Genomic DNA, 24,457 nt, shown 5'->3' with positions numbered 1-24,457 from the left:
CAGTGTGACAGGCCTTTCATGCTATCTCATTGTGCCATTCGTATGAAAAATGTGATTCTAAGAATGTGGGTAGCAATAATTGATCACAGAAATACCTGCGATGCAGTGGTCCTTAATATTTACAAGCTTTCTCTCTTGCACAAAATATGCAAGATTGTCTAGCTTGTGGTTTTCCAAACATGTTTTTTCCTTTGTAATTATGCTGTTTCAAAGAAGTGTCTAGATAAACAAAAAAATGCTATATTTCAGCTAAACGCATACCAACGAACTTCTGTATACGGAAAAGAGAAATCAATCAGCAATTTATTGTTTGATAGGTCATAGCAGTGACATTAACATTCAAATATACAAACATCCATCACACAAAACATTTTGTTAATAACAACATAAAAATGCAATGCAATAAAATAAAGCCTTTTCTAAACGAGAGATATGGAGCCCAAAACCTCAAGAGTAAGATCATTTATATGCCATAAGCATTTATTTCCATAAACCTTATCCTGTACTAGGAACTGTTGCTGCAAATTAAGCTACCCTGAAGTAATACATTAGTCTCCATCACACAGGAGGAATTTCAGCTTAAACTTATCATCTTCATTGTGAATATGTTTCAACCATCCAGACAAATAGTTCTTTGTGTTGCACAACAAAGAAAGGAAGGGTAGAAACTTTTGTATAAACTTGTATTATGGGAATTAAAAGCAAAATAAAATATTTTTAAAAAGAGTTAACCCAGGGTTACATAGGTTTGCCAACTCCATGTTGGGAAATACCTGGAAATTTGGTGAGGTGGAGCCTGGGGAGGAAGGAGTTTAGGGATGGAGTGGAGCTCAACAAGGTATAATGCCATAAAGTCCATTCTCCAAACAGCCATTTTCTCTAGGGAAATTGATCTCTGTCTTCTGGATATCAGTTGTGGGAGATCTTCAGGCCCCACCTATAAGTTAACAGACCAAAAACCACTGTGGTAAAATTAACAATGACACATTTAATAATTCTATGAGCATCAATTTGTGAAGCTATTAACCTTACAATATGGTAAAAGAATTCAGGCATAGGCAAAGCAAAGTCCAACATAATCATATCCTCGATGAACACACCGGTTTTTACATTCATTTCACCAAGCTTCCTCAAGAGTAAGAAGTCTTATAAAGTTGGAAGATGTCAACCTCTTGATTCAGCTTAGTTTCTTTTGTTACAGTATACAGTACAGTATATACAGTATTTGTTTTCTTCTTAGTTAATTTCTTTCAGTTCCATTGCAAGTTCTTGAATAGGAGCAAGCCAATTACTAAATTTCTAGTCGTAGCAACCAGTCCAAATTTTTTTTGTTGCAACAGGCCTACTTTGAATTGGCTGGCATTTGCTTTCTGACTCATGTTGTTGGCTAGTAGTTCTCTATTAGGGAGTAGCATTTCAGTATGAAATATAAAAGAGGCTCAGTGTAATTTTTCTTCTTATCAGCACACAAACGGAGACTGGAGATGCTTTGCTGCATGGTAAGCCTTGCGCACTCTGCTAACTTGCTAATGGTTTCTGGCTATACTAAACCAGAGAACCTAATAGGCATGACACTGATCAGGGAGGTCCCTGCCTAGAGCTGCCAAGTGGGGGCGGGGGGCAGGGAACCCCCCGCTTTGGAGGCCCGACTTCCGCCGTGGCGGAATCAGGCCCCGGGGGGAACTCCGCCGCAGCGGAATCGGGCCCCGGGGGGAACTCCGCCCCCCGAAGCGGCATCATAGGAGTTGACGCAGCCACGTCGCTCACGTTGGGGCGTGGCCCAGATCATTGGGGGGGACGATCTGGGCCCCCCTGACGATCTGGGCCATGCCCCCAACATGAGCGACGTAGCACATCACTTCCTGTGACGTGCTGGTAGCGCACGCGTGCTTCGCGCACGCGCACACAGCCTGGGAGAGCTCCTGGAGCCCAGCAAGGCTCCCCCGCCGGCAAGGGTAAGTACACTTGGCAACCCTATCCCTGCCCCTCCCATAATTTCCTGCTAGGTGCCAGTGCAAGGCTGGTAACTCTTGTTGCCAACTTATAGGTGGGTCAAAAAAGCCAGAGAAGGGGTCACAGTGTGCAGATACATGCCAACAGACCAAAACCCAATTGGTTTCCAGCATGAGAAGTGGAGAGCATTGTCAGTCCATTAAAAGAAGGCTTTTAGCCACATAGATAAGAATACTGAAATGCTACTCCCTAATAGAGAGCTACAAAAAATGTAAAGAGCGCAGACTCAATTACTGTAACTTTGATGGGATTCCTGGGGTGTAAGGCTGTCATGATTTGGGCTGTGCCACCAGTGGCCTACTAGGCCCAGGGAGCCTGGCTAGTAGTAGGTGAGGCTGGGTCTACAACTCCCAGAAGCCCCTGAGAGGTTTTGGAGCAAAAATTGACCAATAGGAAAAGAGGAGGGCTTGGAATAAAAGATCTGGAGCAGCAGGAAAAGCTGTTCTTTTCCCCAGAGGGCAGAGCCAGAGAAGGCTGCTGCAGGGAAGAAACCCTCATCCTGAGGGAAGGGTGAGTAGTCTAGTGTCACTTGGAATAGTGAGCTAGTAGGGTTCCGAAGTACCTACCTTCAATCCGGCAGGGGACACATGCTTCCCCGCCGGAAGATTCTTGCTTGGAACACAGGCGCTGCACTATTCCGTTGCCCAGACGTGACGTAGGCACGTAACATAAGAACATAAGAGATGCCAATGTTGGATCAGGCCAAAGGCCCATCCAGTCCAACACTCTGTATCACACAGTGGCCAGAAATACCAGTGCCATCAGGAGGTCCACCAGTGGGGCCAGGACATTAGATGCCCTCCCACTGTTGACCCCCCCTAGCACCAAGAAGACAGAGCATCACTTGCCCCAGAGCCCCTATCTATACCTTGTGGCTAATAGCCACTGATGGACCTCTGCTCCATATGCTTATCTAATTCCCTTTTGAAGCCGTCCATGCTTGTAGCCGTCACCACTTCCTGTGGCAGTGAATTCCATGTGTTAATCACTCTTTGGGTGAAGAAGTACTTCCTTTTATCCGTTCTAACCCGACCGCTCTGCAGTTTCATGGAGTGCCCACGAGTTCTTGTATTGTGAGAAAGGGAGAAAAGTACCTCTTTCTCTACCTGCTCTTTCCCATGCATAATCTTATAAACCTCAATCATGTCACCCCTCAGTCGCAATGCATGGCTAGGAATAAATACAGTGAAGCAACATGTTGAATACCGGCAAACAGATTGATGACTTACTGAACCAGTCCTCGAAAAATCGTCCCTGCTTGTGATCAGTGAACAGAGCATGAGCCAAACTGGCAGGTGTTCATATGTCCCTAGCCAGGAGTAAGCTACGATGTCCATGTTTGTACAGAATGCAGAACCGTATTTAAGACTAACTGTGGTTAACAAAACAAAGTATGAATCCAGTGGCACCTTTAAGACCAACAAAGTCTATTTCTTTGGATGGAATATTGCCAGAAGAAGGCAGCATGCACATAAGAACATAAGAGACGCCAATGTTGGATCAGGCCAAAGGCCCATCCAGTCCAACACTCTGTGTCACACAGTGGCCAGAAATACCAATCGTTGGAGGGAAAACTCTATGGTTTTCCCTCCAACGATTGGGGCCATGCCCCCAATGTGCTCTACGTCGTGCATCACTTCCTGTGATGTTCTGGAGGCGCGCACGCGTGCATACCGCAGCAGCTCCCAGACCGAAGGAATGCTCCCCCGCCGGTGAGTAATAACAACCTGGCAACCCTAGCCAAAAGAGAGGTCTAAAGGCCTGGGAGGGTGCTCTGGGCCTTCTCAGAGGAGCCTGGAACCAGAGTGGTGGCAGCGTCAGGTGACACCCCACCTGAGCCATGACAAAGGCATTTCTTCATTTCTCCACAGTATATGCTAAACTGCTAATTACTTTTTGATTAATAGACAACAATTACATATAGACATGATATGTCTGCTTTGGAAAATTCCAAAACAAGTACCAAACTAAATCTGACAGCAGCCACAGTTCCATCCCATAGCCACGGATGCCATTTTAGAAGCAGGTTTAGTTCTTTAAAAGTTGCTGTGAGGCCCCAATCTGGATCAGGTGTGCAGTGTGGCAGCCCCAGAGGCTCTTGTTCCCCCCACCACGCCTTTTCAGGTGCGGAAACAGACTAGGCACTTGAAAAGTTGTGTGTGTGTGTGTGTGGGAACTCCTGGGTTCACCACCAATGTTCCCTCTAAGACATGGAGTCTTGTGAGCAAAAATTCTACTTTGTGAGCTACTGGCTTTAAGTTGTGAGTGAGTGATTTGGCTACTGCATAAATTAGTTTGCTCTGGAGCCATCCTTCCTGAGCTAAGACAGAAATGTGTGAGCTGGAGGCTAAAAAAACTGTGAGCTAGCTCACACTAACTCAGTTTAGAGGGAACACTGGTCACCACACTGTGTGACCGATCCTGATTAGGGCCTTGTGGCAATTTTAAAAGAACTACAAGTGCTTCTAAAATGGTGTCAGCGGTTATGAGATGGACCTAGGGTTGGCAGCTCTGGGTTTAGAAACTCCTGGAGATTTTGGGTGTGGATCCTGAGGAGGGACTGAGGTTTGGAGAGGGAAGGGACTTTAATGGGGTATAATGTCACACCTTCCAAAGCAGCCATTTTCTCCAGGTGAACTGATCTCTGTCACATGGAGGTCAGTTGTAATCCCAGGAGATTTCTTAGAACTGGAAGATGACTTTTTACTTCCTAATCATTGTTCATTTGGTATTGTCCAAATGACATCTGTTCATACAGTGAATGCCTATGTGGGAAGCACTGATCCTGACCCATGCATATTCATTGGCACAGACCCTATATGTATATAAACTAGACACATGTAAGCTTGTCCAAGTGGTTGGGAATCCCACTTTTGGCGTGGTGTCCAATTGCTTATATGAGGCCCACGTCCTTACAGTTCATGCACACATAGGAGGCTGTGCTTGTAGTCTAGTGAGCATATGAAGGGTAGGGCAGGGCTTGCCACTGGGATCCTGCTCCCATCCTTATACACACAATATATGCAAAAGTTGTCTTGCCTATAGAGATGTTAGGAGAAATCCCCGTTAGGAGATTAATCCTTTGCCCAAATCTGCCTTATGTACGACAGGGGCCTAATGGGTTCTTGGCACCAGTGTATACAGAGAGCAGAATTCAGAATAGACACTCCTTATTCCCCATAAAAGAGACAACCCAGCTGGATGTTTAAAGAATAAATGTTGTCTTTACTGAATAATATTGGAATTCACAAGCATACAAAAACTGTTTCACACACACACACACACACACACAGGATCCTTTGGGTACAAAAGAAATGAAAGCAATCAGTATAGAAAATAATAAACCTTTAACTAATTGGAGGTAAACACAGAAAAGGGTAACGATTATACTTTTCACACACACACACACACACACACACACACACACACACACACACACACAGAGGATCCTTTAGGTACAAAAGAAATGGAAAGCAATCAGTATAGAAAATAATAAACCTTTAACTAATTGGAGGTAAACACAGAAAAGGGTAACGATTATACTTATCTGATCCAGAAGGGAGTCTGATCTTCTCAATGAAGAAAGCGGGAACAAAAGATCTATCTAGAGGGATTCTACTTCACACAGATGGAACCAGCCACCACGTGTGGGCTTCTTGGTTGCGCAGTCCAAGAGAGCGCGTGAGAATTACCTGCAGTAGAGCTTAAATTGCCTAAGTGGGAATAAAGATGGCTAGCTAGCTGGCTTGCTAGCTGGCAGAACTTAAGTTACAAAGGTGGGGTTAAGGGTGGCTAGCGTGGGACAAAGGTTGCTCCTTGCCTTTTAAAACCTAGTTTTGGGGTTGGCATCAGTCCGTCCCATTCCCTACTGGGATGTGACATATCTACCTAGACGGAGTGGGCAATATTCAAATCTTAGCATTGCCAAGGAAACCTTTGATGTGTTGATGCTCTAGCTGGTACCAGGCAGTAAACAGGAAGAAGTCACTTTCAGATGCAAACCAGATACAGAGGGTTACGTTTTGACCAGAAATTCCTTCATGGTGGAAAACCTGTTGTTTCAGAGAGTCCTCTTTGCTGAGCGTAATGGAGAATGCCTTCTTGTTCCCAAGGCAGGATGGGTAGGTGTGTGTGTGTCCTCATTAGCATACCAATGCAAGCAGTACACTAGCATAGCAGCTTCCAAATGCAGGCAGGCTCAATGCAAGCAAACCACACAGCATTTCCAAAACCCATACACAAAAGCAAGTACATTCCATACACATAAGCATCAGTACAATACAAATAAAATACAGTTTTTAAGCATATTTGCCAACAGAGGAAACATGCTCTTCAAACACTAGATAACATTATTCTCTCTGGCTTGTATCTCCCCAGTATATCACCTGAAGTTAATCTTGCTAAGCTCTGCTGTCTTCACTTCTGCTCTCTCCATTGGGAGGGCCTGTATTCTCCAATAAGTGCTTGAGACAGACCTGAACAACAACTGCTGACTTCTGTGTTTTCAAAGGGTGAGCTGCCATTGCTTCTTTCTCCCTGTGGGCACTGGGGCAACCTCCTATCTCTTTGTACCACCGCATCCTAACATTATTAAATCCATATAAGACCTCTTCTGCTTCACTGCAGTTATTACAAATTTTCCTTCGGCTCTGCAATATCCTTTTCTGCCCTGACCCACCTTGTATCTGTCTGTGTGTAGAGAACATCCTCCCTGGTGAAGAGTTCTGGAGAACTGAAAGCTAGCTTACTACTTTGGAATGTTTTAGCGGGTTAGGAAAGATAATGATGCTACTGGTGGTCTGGGATTTCCCACCCGTGAACAATACATAACGTTTGGCGTTCTTCTTAGTATTTCTGTTCAAATCTGGCATACAATTGCATTTGCCAAAACAAAGACCCCATTGTGGCCTGCCCTAACCTTTAAATGTTCTGCCATATGCAATGTTTTGCCCTTCCTCACATTAAAAAGCTAGGCTATTTTTCACTTCTGGAGCTGGTCACTACTTATTTTATGATGACGAAACTCTCACAGTTTTCTTAAAAGGCCCTTTCTGCATGCTGCCCTCGAAAGGCCCTTACTGCAGAGAATCCGAGTAGTCAACCCTTTAAGCCTGACTTCGGATTTGTGTTCCTGCTCTACGCACCAATCTGTTTTCCTCTGGAGTATTTATTTTGTAGTTCGTGTATGTATTCTGCAACTACAACCAAACCCCGCATTTTGGCTTAATTGGAGTGGGAATGTCACTTTTGATGTGTGCGGGGGTACAGTCCAAAGGTTTTTTAATTTACACAATTGCCCTATTGCAGCTGCGCATATCCAGTAACCACCTTCCATTTAAATCCTCCTTGTTCAATTCTCTGAATGAAACTGACCTGAGCAGCAGCTAAACTTCCTTTTCTTATTGTTAGAGGATTCTCTGTTGTGTGAAAAAAGAGAAGGAACGGACTCGATGCCAGTCTCCCCCTCCCCCAGACAATTATCTTCAAGGCTGTGGGGAGGGGTGCCAAGCTGTGGTGGGAGCCCACCGGCAGGCAGATCGGGTGGCAGAACATATGGAACATATGGAACTGAATGAAAATCCAATGGGAGGCTTGGTGCAAGGGGTGGTGGTAGAAAGTTGGAAAATCAAGATGTTGGGCTGGTGCATCACAGGCAGATGATGATGTTAAGCCATGAGGATAGGCGTCAGGTGGCTTGGAAGGCGAAGATCCTAGGGTCCAATGTGCAAAGGTGTGTGTGTGGGAAATCTAACCTGAGGCCTAGCAGAGGAGAGGGGTGGAAAATTAGAAACCAGGATGAGGGGCAGGTACAGCAAGGGCAGCTGATGAAGCTAAGCCCGGGGGATGGGTGCCCAGAGGGGAGGAAGGGGAGGATCCTAGGGTCCAGTGTGCAAAAAGGGGGGAGAGATCACATGAGCAAGTGCCCTCATCAGAGGAAAAGCAGTGGGGAAAGGGCCAGTGGGTGGCCAGGCTATCGTTCGTTGGCAGGGGGGGGGGGAGAGACCTCAATTTTAGTTTTGAACATGGATGTGTTTCTATGGCGAGAAAGGAGGCAGCATGACAGGAGGAGTGGCATGGCTCAGTGGGAGCCCAAGCGGAAGCCCGCCAAGGGCACCTGGGGGTGGGTGAGGGGTCCAAGCAGGTGGTGGAGGCAGTAGCTTTGGGGAAGAGGGAGAATGCGCCGCCACGGCGCCCACCTCACTTCCCTGCCCGGCAGAAGTTGCAGAGTGGTGGACACCTTGGTGGGGGAGGGGGGGGGGGGAATGGCCTCTAAGGGGCAGGAAAAGGGAGGGGGGAATCCGAGGGACTCTGTCCGCTTTTGAATTTTACCTTCAGCTTTGAAGCAAAGCAAGGGGAAAGACCGCCACAAAAGTACTTTGGAAAACCCTGGGGAAACTGCGAGGGGAAAGCAAACTGAGCACTGAAGGGGGGGGGGAAGCAGTGCAGAATAAGAAAAAAAAACTGACAGACTTGCAGGATGACAGTGGGGAGAAATGCACAATGACCAATTCCCCCCCCCCCGTAGTGATGCATGTTGAAAGCGAGGGAAAAGAGCAGTGCATAACAGGCCATAGAAGCTGGACTCAAGATGGAACAAACCATAATCCAGTCAGGTAGGGCTCCTGTTCTACTGACTACTGAGCTTGATGGTTAGTCCAGACTTAACTGCTGCTGTTTGCACCAAGCCCTCAGCCACCATTTCTCTGACATTACTTGTGTGCCTCCCTTCTATCCAAGTGCTGCTACTCATTCCATGCCTCCCCTGCCCTGTCTGCAAACTGAACACCTTCCATTTGGTAATTCTGTATTTTTGTTACACTCTTCCACAAGGGCCATGAATCCCAGCAGATTGAACCAACAGAGGGAACCAACAGGGGAGTGATGAGAAAAACAAATGGGAAAGGACAACCATTTATTCAGCCACCCGCACACTTGCATCTGTACTGCAGCCCAGGGATCAGATAAGCAACAAATACACATTTAATATCCACAAAGCAAATCAGATACTCAGAAGCTTCAGTCACCTTCAGAAGGGGGTCATTACATGACCAGCATGGCTGTTCTGTGAAAAGAAGAATGTGCCCCTCCTTCCCCAGGATATCTGGTATTACTTGCAGTTAGGTGGCAAGAGCAAGGGAAACTGATATGTGGAAGCAATGCAAAGATATATCTATGCACCATTTATTTATTTCACTAATACCCAGTCTTTCTCCCCAATGGGGACCCAAAGCAGTTTGCATTATTCTCTTCACCTCTGTTTTATTCTCACAACAACAAGATTCGGCTGAGAGTGTGTGACTGACCCAAGGTCACCCAGCAAGCTTCCATGGCAGAGTGGGGATTCAAACCTGGTTCTCCCAGATCCTAGTCCAACCACTGCACCATGCCCTTGTGCTATTTGAACTGTCATTTCCTTTCCATAAGGAACCCTGAGAAATGTAATTTTGTGATTCAAGGGTGAGTCCCATGCCAGTCTTCAGGTTATGGTAACATGCAAATTTAATTAATGCAAAATGGATAGGGTGGTAAGCAATGTATGGACATTGAGCCTTGGTATGAAAATAGGAGTGTTACAAGTATACAAATTTGTCATTTTTCTCTCTTCAGTTTTGAAAGAGACACGATCCCTGTCATGCTTTCTCAAATATAAATCCCACTTCTCGATAGGCATAGTCCCAATACAATTTGTACATGGGACTGCAACCTAAATGATTTTTGGGGTAGTTTTCATAAAGAATAAAAGGCGAAGACAATAAAGTCAAAGAAACACATTTAGCAAACATTGAATCCTTCATTCATCCTAGTAACAGCGTAACAGTCCATTAAAGTTTAGTAACTTCTGTTCATTGACCATCACAATGCCATTTATTCAACTGTGATTGCACTTTATTCACTGCAGTGGACCAGGAGAGCTGCTCAACTGGTGTTTTTGTTCTCCACACTGAACACAGAAAAGGATTTCATCTACGGTGTCGGTGAGCCACTTGTGGTGTGTAATGGTGCAGTGAGAGTAGAAAGGCTAGCTCGTGCATATGTATGTAAGCAAACCACCACGGATCAAACAACACGGATTAGATTTTCACACCTTTGTAATCCATGCTAATGTTTTTAGAAGAGCCAGGATGCATATTTAGATTTCAGTTAACACATCCTGTATAAACTGGCTCGAAGTTCAAGCGCCTTGCGTATTCTCTTCCCCTGCTTCTGGTTGGAAAGCGCCATAAGTTGCAGCTGACGTATGGCATCTCTCATGGGGTTCTCAGGGCAAGAGACAAGCAGGGGTGATTTGCCATTGCCTGCTTCTGTGTAGCAATCCTTGACTTCCTTGGTGGTCCTCCCACCCAAGTACTAACTAGTGCTGACCCTGCTTAGCTTTCTAGATCTGATGCAATCAGGCTACCTTGGGCCACCCAGGCCTGTGCCTCCCTGCTGCCAGTTCTTTCTCAAGGAAGCAAGCAAAGGTCAGCTCAGCAGTGGAGCAAGAAACAGGGAAAGGGAGGTGGGAACTGGGCTTGGCCAGGACGGGTCACATAGATGGTCATTCCCATTGTAAGTAATTTATTGTCTTGACCGTAGGTCTCGGCAAGTCAGCCACCAGTGTTTATATGTATATACAGCACCATGTGCTGTAAAGGATTTTGGAACCTTAATGACTTTGTGAGTAATGATTTGTCATTGTGATATTTGAATAACTAATGTTTCTGCCACAAGCACATTGCAAGCTAATCAAACATCAAAGCTATCGAGTAAAAAGCCACATGGTACAAATGCAGATCCAGGAGCAGAGGAAATTAGCAAAAGTTAGTACAAGTTCTTCAGTGTTCTTAAAGAGTGTGAATCCAGAGTCACAAATTCATTAAACAAATTCATATAAGGATTGGTTGATTAACTCTAACTGTTTGGCTGCTGGCAACACCTAAGAGTACAGAGAGACAGTGCTACGCGTGAACTTGGATTACATAAAGATTCAGCTCTGTGATTACATTCGGAGCTGGTATTACATGTTTAGGTACCTGATGCAAAGTATAAAATTTATGTATTGGCTGAACAGTGCCCATTTAGCCTTCTCTGTCCCTCTGTATGCAACACAATATCGCCCTTGAAACAGGAAGCCTGGAATGAAATTTGCTATCCATATTCAGGGCATAATTTTACATTCAAACCATAACTTGATCCCTTCATCAGTTTTCAAGTAGCTTGGGGAAAAAAATGTTGCAACACTGTAATGTGATCTATCCCCAATGAACACAAATATATCATGAAATTTGATGAGCCTGTTTGTGATATAGTTCTCCATTTGAAGTTCACGTACTATAGTATAATATGATATCTAAAGCAATGCCTTGGTTTAGGGGGAAAAGACAAAGGGGTGAGCGTGCTAGGTTTCTGTAAACTTAGGTATGTTGTGGAGCAAGTGGCTTGAAAGAAAGCTTTTTCTTCATCTTCCACACTGTCAGAACTCAGGGGCACCCAATGATGAAAGCTCATACGTTGCAGTAGGTTCAGGACATACAAATCTTCACACCGTGCGTAAGTAATGTGTGGAACTCACTGCCACAGAATACAGTAATGGCCTTTAGCATAGGTGGCTTTGAAAGAAGATTAGACAGATTCATGGAGGATGTGTCTATCAATGTCTAGGGATCTTGATGGTATAAAGAAACCTCCACGTTCAGAGGTATTATACCTCTGAATATCAGTCGCTGTGGGAGGGCCAACAACAGTTTTGTATTGTCAGAACTCAGATGATCAAGAGCCTTTGTCATTATATAGTCCATTGTGATATCTACACTGAAGCTAGGAGAAATTCAGTGAGCCGCTATTGGATGGTCTGGCCAACACCATTGATACATCCAGGTGATCAGCCGGGTTGGTCTGAAGCAATAGGACAAATTGGAGAGTATCGGTTTACTTCCCACAATTAGAAAAGCTATCTTTACACATTTATCAGCTATTTTGACATATTTATTGCTTTACAACTGTTGACCTTATAACCTTAGCTTGTTATTTAGTTTGTCTTTGCACATCTTTATCATGCTACATGTTAATTTGCTGTTCAGCCCCTGTTTATAAGTTCGAACCTTACCTACCATTCCAATGTATTTGAAATTGTGCATGCACATGAAAACTCATACCTTAAATAAACCTTTGTTGGTCTTAAAGGTGCCACTGGACTCTAAATTTGTTCTACCATTGATACAGTTAAAATAAGTACTGTCCAGTTTGTCTCATGATATCTTACCCTCCTAAGCAATAGCAGTGGTGCAGATCCAAGTGGCTATAAGCCTCGTGAGCCCCTGCAGGTGGCCATGAAGGCTCAAGAGGTAATATACCTCTTCCCACAAGCCGCCACCAGGTGGAATCCAGGTGAATCCCAGAGGTCTGTAGATGCCTCAATGACTTTCCTTGAACTTGGCCAACAGCATTGTGCATCCAGGAGGAAATAACAGGCACAAGCCAAGGCTGTTGTCTCATCCCATACTGCTGCAGGCTGGCAGCAAACTGAGTCGTGCTGAGCTGGTGCACTCTCCCAGTTGCATGGGTCACTTGGGCTAAGAACCAGCCCTACATCTATATAACATCTCATGTTGCCAGATCTGCCCTCGCTTCACAGAAATTTCATCCATTCCTTTGAAGGAAGTAGTTATTAGATCTTTGCTTTAAAAAGCTCCATTGGCCAGGAATGAGGTGGCCAATTATAGGCAGGTCTACCTTTTTGATAAAGTGTGAATTGGGGTTCTTGGATGACACATCTGTCCTTGACCCATTTCAGTCTGGTTTCAGGCCTGGGTCCAGGTACTTTTCTCCCTTTCTCACAATACAAGACCTCGTGGGCACTCCATGAAATTGCTGAGCGGTCGGGTTAGAATGGATAAAAGGAAGTACTTCTTCACCCAAAGAGTGATTAACACTTGGAATTCACTGCCACAGGGGGTGGTGGTGGCTACGAGCATGGACGGCTTCAAAAGGGAATTAGATAAGCATATGGAACAGAGGTCCATCAGTGGCTATTAGCCACAAGGTATAGATAGGGACTCTGGGGCAAGTGATGCTCTGTCATCTTGGTGCTGGGGGGGGGGGTCAACAGGGGGAGGGCTTCTAATGCCCTGGCCCCACTGGTGGACCTCCTGATGGCACTGGTATTTCTGGCCACTGTGTGATACGGAGTGTTGGACTGGATGGGCCTTTGGCCTGATCCAACATCTCTTAACCAGACAGCTTAATTTGCATTGGTGGGTATTCTTCTTTTAAAGCTGGGAAGGGATGCTCATCCTCTTTGACACTGTTATATATGTCAGTAGGCTTTGACAGAGTTGACCATTCCATTCTTATTAATCAGTTGGAATATGGAGCTGGTGTTAAAGGAGAGGCTCTTCAGTGGTCTCGGACTTTTTTGTCTGATTAGACACAAAGAGTTATCTGAAGGAGCAAAATAATCAAGTGGGATTTGTCCCGTGAAGTGCTGCAGAGGTTCTAGTCTCTCACTCATGTTAAGAACATAAGAACATAAGAGAAGCCAATGTTGGATCAGGCCAGTCCAACACTCTGTCACACAGTGGCCAAAAATACCAGGTGCCATCAGGAGAACCATCAGTGGGGCCAGGACATTAGAAGCCCTCCCACTGTTGCCCCCCTAAGCACCAAGAATACAGAGCATCACTTGCCCCAGAGTCCCTATCTATTCCTTGTGGCTAATAGCCACTGATGGACCTCTGCTCCATATGGTTATCCAATTCCCCCTTGAGGCTGTCCATACTTGTAGCTGCCACCACCTCCTGTTGGTGAGCCACTTGTGGTGTGTAATGGTGCAGTGAGAATAGAAAGGCTAGCTCATGCATATATATGTAAGCAAGCTACCATGGATCAAACAACACAGATTAGATTTTCACACCTTTCTAATCCATGCTAATGTTTTTAGAAGAGCCAGGATGCTGTGAATAGGGCTGCTAAATAACCAGGTCTTATGGGCCTAGCTAGAATTTCATTCTCTCATCCAGCCGCCAGGAAAGACGAACTAAATGTTTTCATTGTTATTTCCCTACTTTTAATAAGATGTAATTCAACACATGCACCACAGCAATATGTGTGTACAGAAGTGTACTGTGTGTACAGAATCTGTGCACAGCTGGGGGCACTCTGTTCTTAGGCTAGTTTGTTAACAAAACAGAAGATTTGCTGCACAGGGGAGACATACTGTTTTTACTTGTTCACTAACATAGACAGAGCAGGTAGAGAAAGAGGTACTGGATAGAGCAGGTAGAGAAAGAGGTACTTTTCTCCCTTTCTCACAATACAAGAACTCGTGGGCACTCAATGAAATTGCTGAGCGGTCGGGTTAGAACGGATAAAAGGAAGTACTTCGTCACCCAAAGAGTGATGAACACATGGAATTCACTGCCAAAGGAAGTGGTGACGGCTACAAGCATGGACGGCTTCAAAAGGGAATTAGATAAGCATATGGAGCAGCGGTCCATCAGTGGCTATTAGCCACAAGGTATAGATAGGGGCTCTGGGGCAAGTGATACTCTATCTTCTTGGTGCTAGGGGGGGTCAACAGTGGGAGGGCTTCTAGTGTCCTGGCCCCACTGATGGTCCTCCTGATGGCACCTGGTATTTTTGGCCACTGTGTGACAGAGTGTTGGACTGGATGGGCCTTTGGCCTGATCCAACATTGGCTTCTCTTATGTTCTTAACAGAATATCTTTAAATTCTAATTTATTTTTAGAGCCTTCAATTTTCCATACTGGGGCCAGCATTCTGCATGTGCCCTGAGACGTTCTGCTTGGTGCATGAAAAGAAAAGATGTTAATCCTAGTTGTTGGAGCGGCAGTGAAAGATGGGCTACTTTCCCTTCCCAGGTAAATTCCCAAGGCTCAGAAATATCCAAGGTCGAAGCTTTCTTCCTGTGGTAGACTTTGCCTGTCCTAAAACACAAAGGTTTCACTTTGAGTGCAAGCCTTCTTCACAAAACAAAAATCCACATAGAAAAAGAAGGGAGCAGAAATTAAAATCTACTGAGAGCGAAACCCAGGTTCTAAAGAAAAGAACAGTTCCTCTCTTCATTACACAGTACATGGTGGCTCCTGCACATGCTTGAAAACAATCCCCCCCCAAAAACGAGAGGCTTTCCATCCAAGAAAGAAGCTGCCACTCACATTCCCCTGATATTTGAAAACTCCTTCCTTCTGTCACACGCTCTCCGTCTCAGTAAATATAAAAATACACATCTCAGCTACGCATCCGTGCCCAACGGCAACACTTGTTTCATCAAATTTAGATTAAAAGATGTAATTTTCCTAAGGAAGCTTATTGCTCTCGGGCTGAATAGCAACTCTTTATTTACACTTCCACTTGCTTTGCCCCCTGCCATGGTGCCAGCCGAGCAGTCCCTCCCCAATTCAGTATCAAATACTACTGAGAGGATAGCTTGAGAAATTGTTTGCTACTGATTTTAAGGCAGTCTCTGTGATCCTCTGGTTTCACACATGAAGCTGAGGAAAGGAGTGGGGTGTAATTTGCAACAATAGGAAGGGGGTGTTTGTTAATTGCCTGAGGTTTGGCATGTTTATATTTAAATTAAATGTCACAGTATTGGGAGATCAGAATATAAACAGAAACCTGTCAGACAAAAATCAGAGGGAACTGAGGCACGTATCAGTGCTAAAAGAGGTACGGTTGGAGCAACACTCTATCAAAAGCATCTTGTTTTAAAATACAAGAATTTAGCTCAAGAGCCTCTGAAGGTCAAATGCAAACTTTGACCAGTTCCTGTGCTAGAGAGAGAGGGACAGTTTCAGATTTCAGTGTACTTATCTGTGTTTTCTTAACTTAAAAACTGACTCATGTATTCAAGATGGAATTGAAAAATGTCAGAGCACTTCAAAAACACTGAATGTAACACTCCACAATAGTTATTCCATTTTATTTAAGAAATAAATATTTAATAACATATTTTTTGTCCTGATTTTCCATCCCCAGATGCCCTCAGAGAAGCCAGCAATTCTAATCTGTATAAAGAATAACAGGCAAACAACAGGCAAATCATCTAAAACACAAAAAGTAAAGCAAAACAAAATGTAATAGTCAACAAGAACAGCATTGCACAGCATTAGCAAGAGTACATGCTCAAAGAGCATATCCCCAGAAAAAATTAGATACCATTTAGCCGAACATTTATTGAAAAATAGTGTTTTGGCTTGTCTTCTGATATGGAGTAGAGGGTCCAAGGTGCCCAACAGATCTCTTGAAGTAATGGATTCACAAGCAGAGGGTCACCCCTGAAAAGACCCTGTCTTGTGTATATTCACTGCACATCAGCAGAACCTCACCTAAAGATCCTAGTGTGTGGCTCACAGGGAAGGAAGCTGTCCGTTAGATGTCCTCCTAACCCATTTAAAGCTTTAATAAGAGCACTTTGGATTGGGGTCCAAAAAAACCTGTAGAGCCAATGAGGATGACACAACACGGGATTTTAGTGATTCAACAAATGCACACATTTCCCAATAGTACTCTTGCAGCTGCATTCTGAACACCTTTCAAAAACGGAATCTGGATTTAACCAAGATATATATAATTAAATTACATTTCCTACTTTGTGAATGCACCATAACTAGTATTCCTATAGCATCATAACTGATGTTTCCGTGCACAGCATTTCTTCTTTCTGCCAATTGCTGCCACCTCAGTGGCTTGGGGACAGCTCTCTGACACTCTACTGGAGGCTCATAGCACTGTGAAAGAGTTTGGAGCTCTAGTTTTAACATATATGAGTCTGTAGTTTATGAGCGAAATCCAGTATTGGTAGTCCGTTGCTGCCTCTTCCTCACTGCTGAAGAACAAGGTGCCCTACCTCTGGTTTGCCCAAAATAGGCTCGTTTCATGTTGGGCACTTGGCCATGGGAATATTTAATTCCCAGGAGGAGGAAGGAGAAGAGGTGGCAAAGGATGCAGGAGCAAGCGAGTGAGCAGTGAAAGAAAGGACTCTGTAGCTCAGGACTTTCCTTTCAGTGTATCTCAAGCACCTGATGTAGGGTGCCTAATTTCCCCAACAGACATATATGGGGCAGGAAGTAGTATGCCGTATGTATCAGCATTATAGTTGCTCATATGCTACAGTTATGCACTACAAGCAAAGCTCAAAGCACATCCCAGTGCCATGAACCTTCCTGAACAGCCCTACAGTATGAAGTCCAGTCTCACTGGAGGGGATGAGAGACAACTGTAGATGTGCCACATGCTTCTGGATTGGGCTTGATGTATGCATCTTGGATAAGAAGGAATTGAAACAGGTACTCTGCTGGATTGGAAGAATCAGGAGAGCTATTGGCAGGCTCACGGCTGAAGTAAGAACGAGCTTGAGAGGACTGGTTATGAGCAAAGAACCAGAAGCTGCTCCAGTACAAGTTCATCTCTCTTCTCTTATGTAGGTGGGACACATGCTAAGCTTCCTCTGACCATTGCTCCTCATTACAGACTTTTAAAAGAGGTGGCATAGGCGTGCCAGAATCAGTGTAAAGCCTTGGGTTGCATAATGTGTTATCTGAGGGTGAGTTTTTCAAGGGCTTGAGAAAATTTGGGTATGGCTGAGAGTGATCCCCTACAATTCTGGGATGGGATTCTGGGACACCTAGGAACACTCTTGGAGTTTCTATGGTTTAGTGCAGGGTGAGAGTATGCCCTTAAGAAAGAAGTCAGCTTCCCTGCTGGAATCAGCTGGTGCTTCTGTGCTATCATTGGAACATCGTGAAGGTTTGTGGATGTGTTGAAGACCTGTCTAATCCAACCAAGGAGACTTGAAATTGATGCTGAATGTTAAATACTAGGTTCTGGATGCATTGCATTGATCAGCTCTAGTTTATTTAGTGATTTCAGAAACACAACAAGGACACCCAGTAGGGTGTGAGCCCTGCTTATAAAGCATGTAAGCACCACACTCTACGCACACACACACTCCCAAGGATAGGCTATTTACATTACACTGCTTATCTATAGGTCAATTCCAGGATCCTGGTCAGCTATTGTTCTTGGGGAGCAAGCTCATCCAGTTCAAGGTCCACATTCAGGGATGGTTTAGGTTCAATACATAACACCCCATCCCCCTAAGTTCCAAAACACCTTAACAGACATAGTCTCTTTAGTATACTGTTTGGTGACGTTCTCGGGTTGAGCGTTGCAGCTCTGGCTGAGGGGTTGCAGTTACGGGATCCAAGCCCGCTGCTGTTGGCATGGTGCTGGCAGAAGGCTGTGGGGCTGGCATGACATCTGGAGAGTCCATGGCCGATTAGACTGGTGTTTCACCCCCCGGGCGGTCGGGCTGTGCAGTCGGGCTGAAGCTTACTTGCGGTCTCCGGCACCTGCGGTCATGGCAGTCCCTCATCATAGTCTTCCGCCGCTGCTGATGGTGAATCCAGGTCAACTGGAAGTAGACGGTGGTGGAGCTGGTCTACAGAGAACCTGACCGTCGTCTTTCGATACCTCGTATGACAGAGGACCGGTAACTCTGATGACTTTGGTGGGAACCCAGGCAGGACCGCTGGGAAAGTTCCTTGTGTAGATGGAGTCGCCGGGGAAAAATCCTCTGGGTGCTTCCTGGTTTTCCATTGCCCAGTGATGCTCTGGGGCTTAATCAGGGTGCAGTCTGTCCAGTCAGGTGGTTAGGTGCCTGCCCATGAGGAGTTCCGCTGGGCTGTGGCCAGTGGTGGTGCTCGGGGTCACCCAGTGGCTGAAAACGAAGGCTGCGAGTCTATGGTCCCAGTCTTTGTGGATGATCCACCGGAGTGACTCTTTCATGGTCCACACCATCCTCTCCACTTGTCTGTTGGTGGCCGGGTGGAAGGGAGTGGAGTGGATGTGCCGGATGATATTGCGGCCCATAAATTCTTGGAATTCCCCCGAGGTGAAGGCTGTCCCATTGTCAGTCATTACCATGTTGGGCAGGCCATGTGTACTGAAGATATGTCTGAGGGCCTGGATTGCTGCTTTGGAGGAGGTGGAAGCAACAGGCACTACCTCCAGCCACTTGGTGTACGAGTCCACAAAAATGAAGAATATTTGCCCTTGGAAGCAGCCACCACACGTAACTCTGGGCCAGCGCTTTCATCCGCAAAATTCTGGGATGCATCTCATGCAGAGCCGATAGCACTTGCTGGAGCAAAGGAGCAGGCACCACCACCCAGCTCCCCCACAGTAGGCAACCCTTGTGGGCTGATAACTTGTCCCGGCAGGAGGAGAAAGCTGCAAATTCCGGGCCCACCTGGCTGGTGGTCCAGCCCCTCCCCACCCAGTCCAAAACACAGGAGAGGAGGTGGTCCTTCGTGGTGTGGCAGGACATGTTGGTTACCTGCAGAGAGTAGTTGGGCAGTTCCTCCATGAGCAGGACCTGGTGCACGGGAGCAGGGTCGGGATCAGAGGAGTGGAGAGGCAGGTGACTGAGGACATCGGCATGCCCCATAGCCTTCCCTGGGCGGTGGAGGAGGGAGTATTAGTATCCTGCCAGGAAGATCGACTAGCGCAGCGCGTGAGGTGAGAGCATCTAGGGAGTCTGGCGATTCGGAGCCAGCAGACCCAGCAGGGGTTTGTGGTCTGTAACAATGGTGATTGGCTGCCCATAGAGGTAGTCATGGAATTTCTTCACCCCTGCGATGATAGCACCTCCTTGTTGATTTGTGTGTAGTTGCGCTCGGCTGAAGACAGGGTGTGGGGGTAATAAGCCCTGCAGACCTCCTGGCCGTCCGGCAGCTGGTGTCCAAGGACGGCTCCGACACCATACAGGGAAGTGTTGCATGCGAGGACGACAGGCTGCGTCTCGTCGAAGTGGGCCAGGATGGCGTTAGAGGTGAGCAGCTCCTTGCCAGCCTGGGATGCGGCAGCTTGCTTCTGGCCCCAGACCCAAAGGGCCTTTTTGTCGAGGAGGCAGTAAAGCAATTCTGCGAGTGCAGCTTTATGGGGCAGGAAGGAGTGATAAAAGTTCAGGAGCCCCAAGAAGGCCTGGAGTTCCAGCTTGGAGGTTGGCGCGTGAGTGTCGACAATGGTGCTCACCTTGTCTGGGGCTGAATGGATGCCCTCCATGTCATCCGAGAACCCCAAGGACACGATCTGCGGAACCCCCAGGAGGCACTTCCCGCTTCACCTTGAGGCTAGCAGACTGGAAACGCTTCAGAACAGTGCGCAGTCTGCTGGCGAAGTCCTCGTCTGTGGTTGTGGCAATCAAAACATCATCAAAGAAGGGTTGGACCCCAGGAATTCCCTTAAGGAGGGAGTCCATTAGGTTCTGTAAAATTCCCGGGGCTACACTGACCCTGAACTGTCGTCGCTGTACCCGGAACGCGCCTTTGTGCGCCACTATAGTCTGGGCCTCCATGGTTTCATCATCTACTGGTAGCTGCTGGTAGGCCTGAGCCAAGTCCAACTTTCCGAAGACCTTGGCACCCACTAGAGAGGCCAAGACATGGCTGACTGCTGGAACTGGGTAGGAGTGGTCCTGCAGCGCCTTGTTTATGGCGCATTTGTAGTCTGCACAGATGCATACGTCCCCATTGGGCTTAATGGATGTAACAATTGGGGTTTCCCAGAGGGCATGTGGAACTGGCTCCAACCCCCCTTGGCCCATTAACCGATTCAGCTCCTCATTTATTTTAGGCTTCAACATGAATGGGACACACCTAGCCTTTAGCTGTATGGGCCACACCTATGGGTTGAGCTGGAGTGAGATGGGAGGTCCGGTGTAATGACCGAGTGTCCCATCAAAGATGGCCAGGAACTCGTCGCACACACGCTGAAAGTCTTTTGTGGCCATGTGGTGCACCCCAGTCCCTCAGAACCCCAAGGGCATGAACCAGGCTAGTCCTAGGAGACTCGTGCACCTGCCCCCCACCAACAGCAAGTCCAAAAGTCCATTAAAATTCTGGTACTGTACTCAGAACTTGCCCACCCCTTTCACGGCCACTTCGTTCTGTTGGAAGTCCCTCAAGGTGAAACCAACAGGCCTAAGGTGAGGGCCACCCCTTGGACAGAGTCTTCTAAAGGTGTCCTCCAAAATTATGGAGATGGAGGACCTGGTGTCGAGCTCCATATTACAGAGGTTTCCCTCGATAAGGACAGTCACTGTAATTTTGTCAGGGGTGTCCCGGGGCAAGTTCAGTACTTGCTGCTGCTGGACAGAGGTGGTGTGCAATTCCACGGTGTGTGTGGATGCTGGGTTTGCTGTTGGTCACCTCCGGTTTCCCTTGGAATGGCAGGCTTGGGCGATGTGGCCGACCTTTCTGCAGCTCCTGCACGTGGCGACCTGGAAATGGCAGGATCTTCATTTGTGGGACTCTTCGCAGCTGCTGCATGGCATTGTGTGGTGGTGTCGATGGCGTGTGGTGGTGCAGAGGGATGAGTGCCTCCTTGGATGTGTCCATGTGGTGGGCCGCGGAGGTAGGTCTCCTCGATGATGGTGGGGTTTTGCTTGTGAACTGGTTGGCCTCTGCTGTGAACTGGTTGGCAGCTTCTGCGGTGAGGGCTAATTCCATGGCCTCCTTGAATTTGGGGTCTCTCTTAGTGAGAAGCTTTCTTTGAATCCGCTCATCCCTCAAGCCACATACCAGCTGGTCTCAGAGCATGTCCTCGAGGTTGTGGAAGTTGCAGTGTTTTGCAATCCGTTAGAGCCCTGTAATGTAGGCTGTGATAGATTTATTCATGGCCTGGTTCCTGGTGTGGAACGTGTGGCAGGCAGTGATGATGGATGGCTTTGGCGAGAAGTGCTCCTTCAGCCAGTCCAGAATCGTCTTATGTTTGGTGTTCTTGAGTTCCATGGAGCAATCAGTGAGTGAGCAATCTCGGTTGAGCGTCCACAGACTCAGAAGAAGGTGGCACGCTTCTTTTCCGCCTCCTCAATCTCAGAAGACTTGAGGAAAAACTTGAACCAGGAGATGTAGGACTCCCAGTCTTCCATGGTGGCGTCAAATGTGTTGAAGTGTCCTGGAGCAGTAACCTTGGTCCCGGGAGTGATGCAATGCTCATGGCACTGGAGCTTGGTGCGCGGTGTGGTGCTGGTGGGCGCTGGGCTGGCTCAACAGGATCCCACCTTCGTTTCCAGTGTTAAATACTGGGTTCTGGATGCATTGCAGTGATCAGCTCTATTTAGTGATTTCAGGAACACAACAAGGATACTCAGCAGGGTTTGAGCCCTGCTTATAAAGCATGCAAACACCCCACTCCACACATACCCACTCCCAAGGATAGGCTGTTTACATTACACTGCTTATCTATAGCTCAATTCCAGTATCCTGGTCAGCTATTGTTCTTGGGGAGTAAGCTCACCCAGTTCAAGGTCCGCATTCAGGGATGGCTTAGGTTCAATACATAACACTAAACTTGATGAAGAGCTCATAAACCAGCTTAAGGGATATCATAGCAGTTGGATAGAAAGATACATTTCACAGAAACATTCTGAACTGATGAGTGATGGGGTTGTGACGAACTGAACTCCAAAAGCAGGTTGCTTAGTACATCAAATTCAGAGAGCTGGAAGATTAAGGGTTAATGCCTCACTGTGAAGCACAGGTTGATTGACAGGCTGCTGCCTGTGTGCATGCCCCCTTCTCTCTGATTGGTCAGTGCCAGCTAAGAAGAGCTTTAAGAACAGCTGAGTGCTGAGGAAAAGGGTGTTTTCCCACCTTGTTTCCATCTCTGGTGTGTCAGAATCCAGACAGATGGAGTTACTGTGTCTGTCAGAGGGAAACAGACAAGTTCACTTGTGAAGTGAAGGGACACAACTCCTTGCCCTTACTGTGTCCCATCCAATCTGAGGAAAAGTTCCAAATAAGAACTTTTAAGCAACAGCCAAGCTGAAAAACATTTACTTCACCGGGTCAAGAACTGAGGGTCAGTTTTGGCAAGAGGGATTGGTCAGTAGGTTGAAGCTGCCAATCTAGCCAAACAGAAAAAGAACATTGCTTCTAGGAAAAGGAGAATATTTCCTTCTCAGTTATTCAGTGAGTTCTAAACTGAAGCGACCCTGGATTGGGTGAAAAAGGAAACAGTCTTAGACTTTTGTGGAGTCCATGGGAAAGCTGTAATCCCTTAGGGAGGGAGAATAAGTACAGGAATAAAATACTAATTCCAGGAAACTAAGATAGTTATATGAATCTGTATCAAGACACATTGTTACTGTTAAGAAATCTCACAGACAAACAAACCTCTCACTGTTAAGAACTGAGTCTCTAAGGAACTAAACTTCAACAATACTTTGCTGCCTGTTCAAAATATCATAATTTGTAAATACGACAAAATTTACCTGAGTTTTCTCATCCCCTGCATATTCCTAACCCAACTGTGCTTGTTTAATAAAATCATAATTCCTGTTTGAACTTTACTTCCTGTCAAGTGCTATTTACAAATGAAATAACAAGTGGGCTCTTGTTTATCAACAATAAATCTCTGGCCTGGGCAATAGTCAAATATATTCTCTATCACTGGGTGGGACACTCAGAAAGTCATAAACCATTTATTACCGCACTCTACCAAGGGGCTGCTCAGACAGAGTGGGGAACAGCTATTTAGTGATTTGGCAGAGAAATCTTCCTTACAGGAAAAAAAGCAGCAGGGGTCCGTCATAGGGGTTATTGCAAGAAGGAAGACTTTTAGAAGTCTGACCTCAAAGTAGTTCCCAAATTCTTATCCAACCCCAACTGAAATAATAGGCAATGGCTTGCCATCCCTCTGAGTGAGACAGAAATAGCCATTTGATTCTTTGAACTACATGTCACAACTGTTCTCTCATAGGACCTACTTAAGCTCAACAAAGAAATTTCATAGAGATTAATTCAGGTGTGCCTTAAGTGACTTGAAAGACTGACCTAACATCTTTCCCGTGCAATACTTCTACCAGCCTTTCTAACATGATTGAGATTATCTCCAGTGTTCTAACAGATTATTACAGTACTGGGGGAAGGAGAGACAGAAAGCGACAGGTTTAGGGAAAGCAACTCAGTGTCTGGTTTGTGTCTAGATGACTTTGGGGATGAATCAGAATTTATTTGCCTGAGCCATAGAGTCCGCAATTTGCATTCGTAGAAAAACATAAAGTTTGAGAAGAACTAAAAATATTTATGGTCTTGGACATAATTAGATTTGGTCAGTTTGATTCATAATGAAGTAAAAGTTTATGGTTGATTCACTCAACTAGTTTGAACAGTTCTGGTCTTTAAAACTAAATGTCACTTACCTAGCTGACATATTTCTCATCATGTGCACCCTGCCAAACAATTAGAAATGACCGAAATAGCAGCTATATGGAATTCATAGATACTGTTTGCAACTGAACATTTTATAAAATGAATTCATTTTGCATACATTTCACAATCTGTGCGCTTTATTTATAAATAAGATGCAAAGTTTGAATTCTCTGTTATTTATTTGAGTATGGCAATTTTGAGAACATGTTACTGTACTGGAAGCT

This window comes from Gekko japonicus, unplaced genomic scaffold (genome assembly GCF_001447785.1).
Source record: "Gekko japonicus isolate JY-2015 unplaced genomic scaffold, Gekko_japonicus_V1.1 scaffold704, whole genome shotgun sequence".
In the NCBI taxonomy this organism is placed as follows: Eukaryota; Metazoa; Chordata; class Lepidosauria; order Squamata; family Gekkonidae; genus Gekko; species Gekko japonicus.
This window is presented reverse-complemented; position numbering follows the sequence as displayed.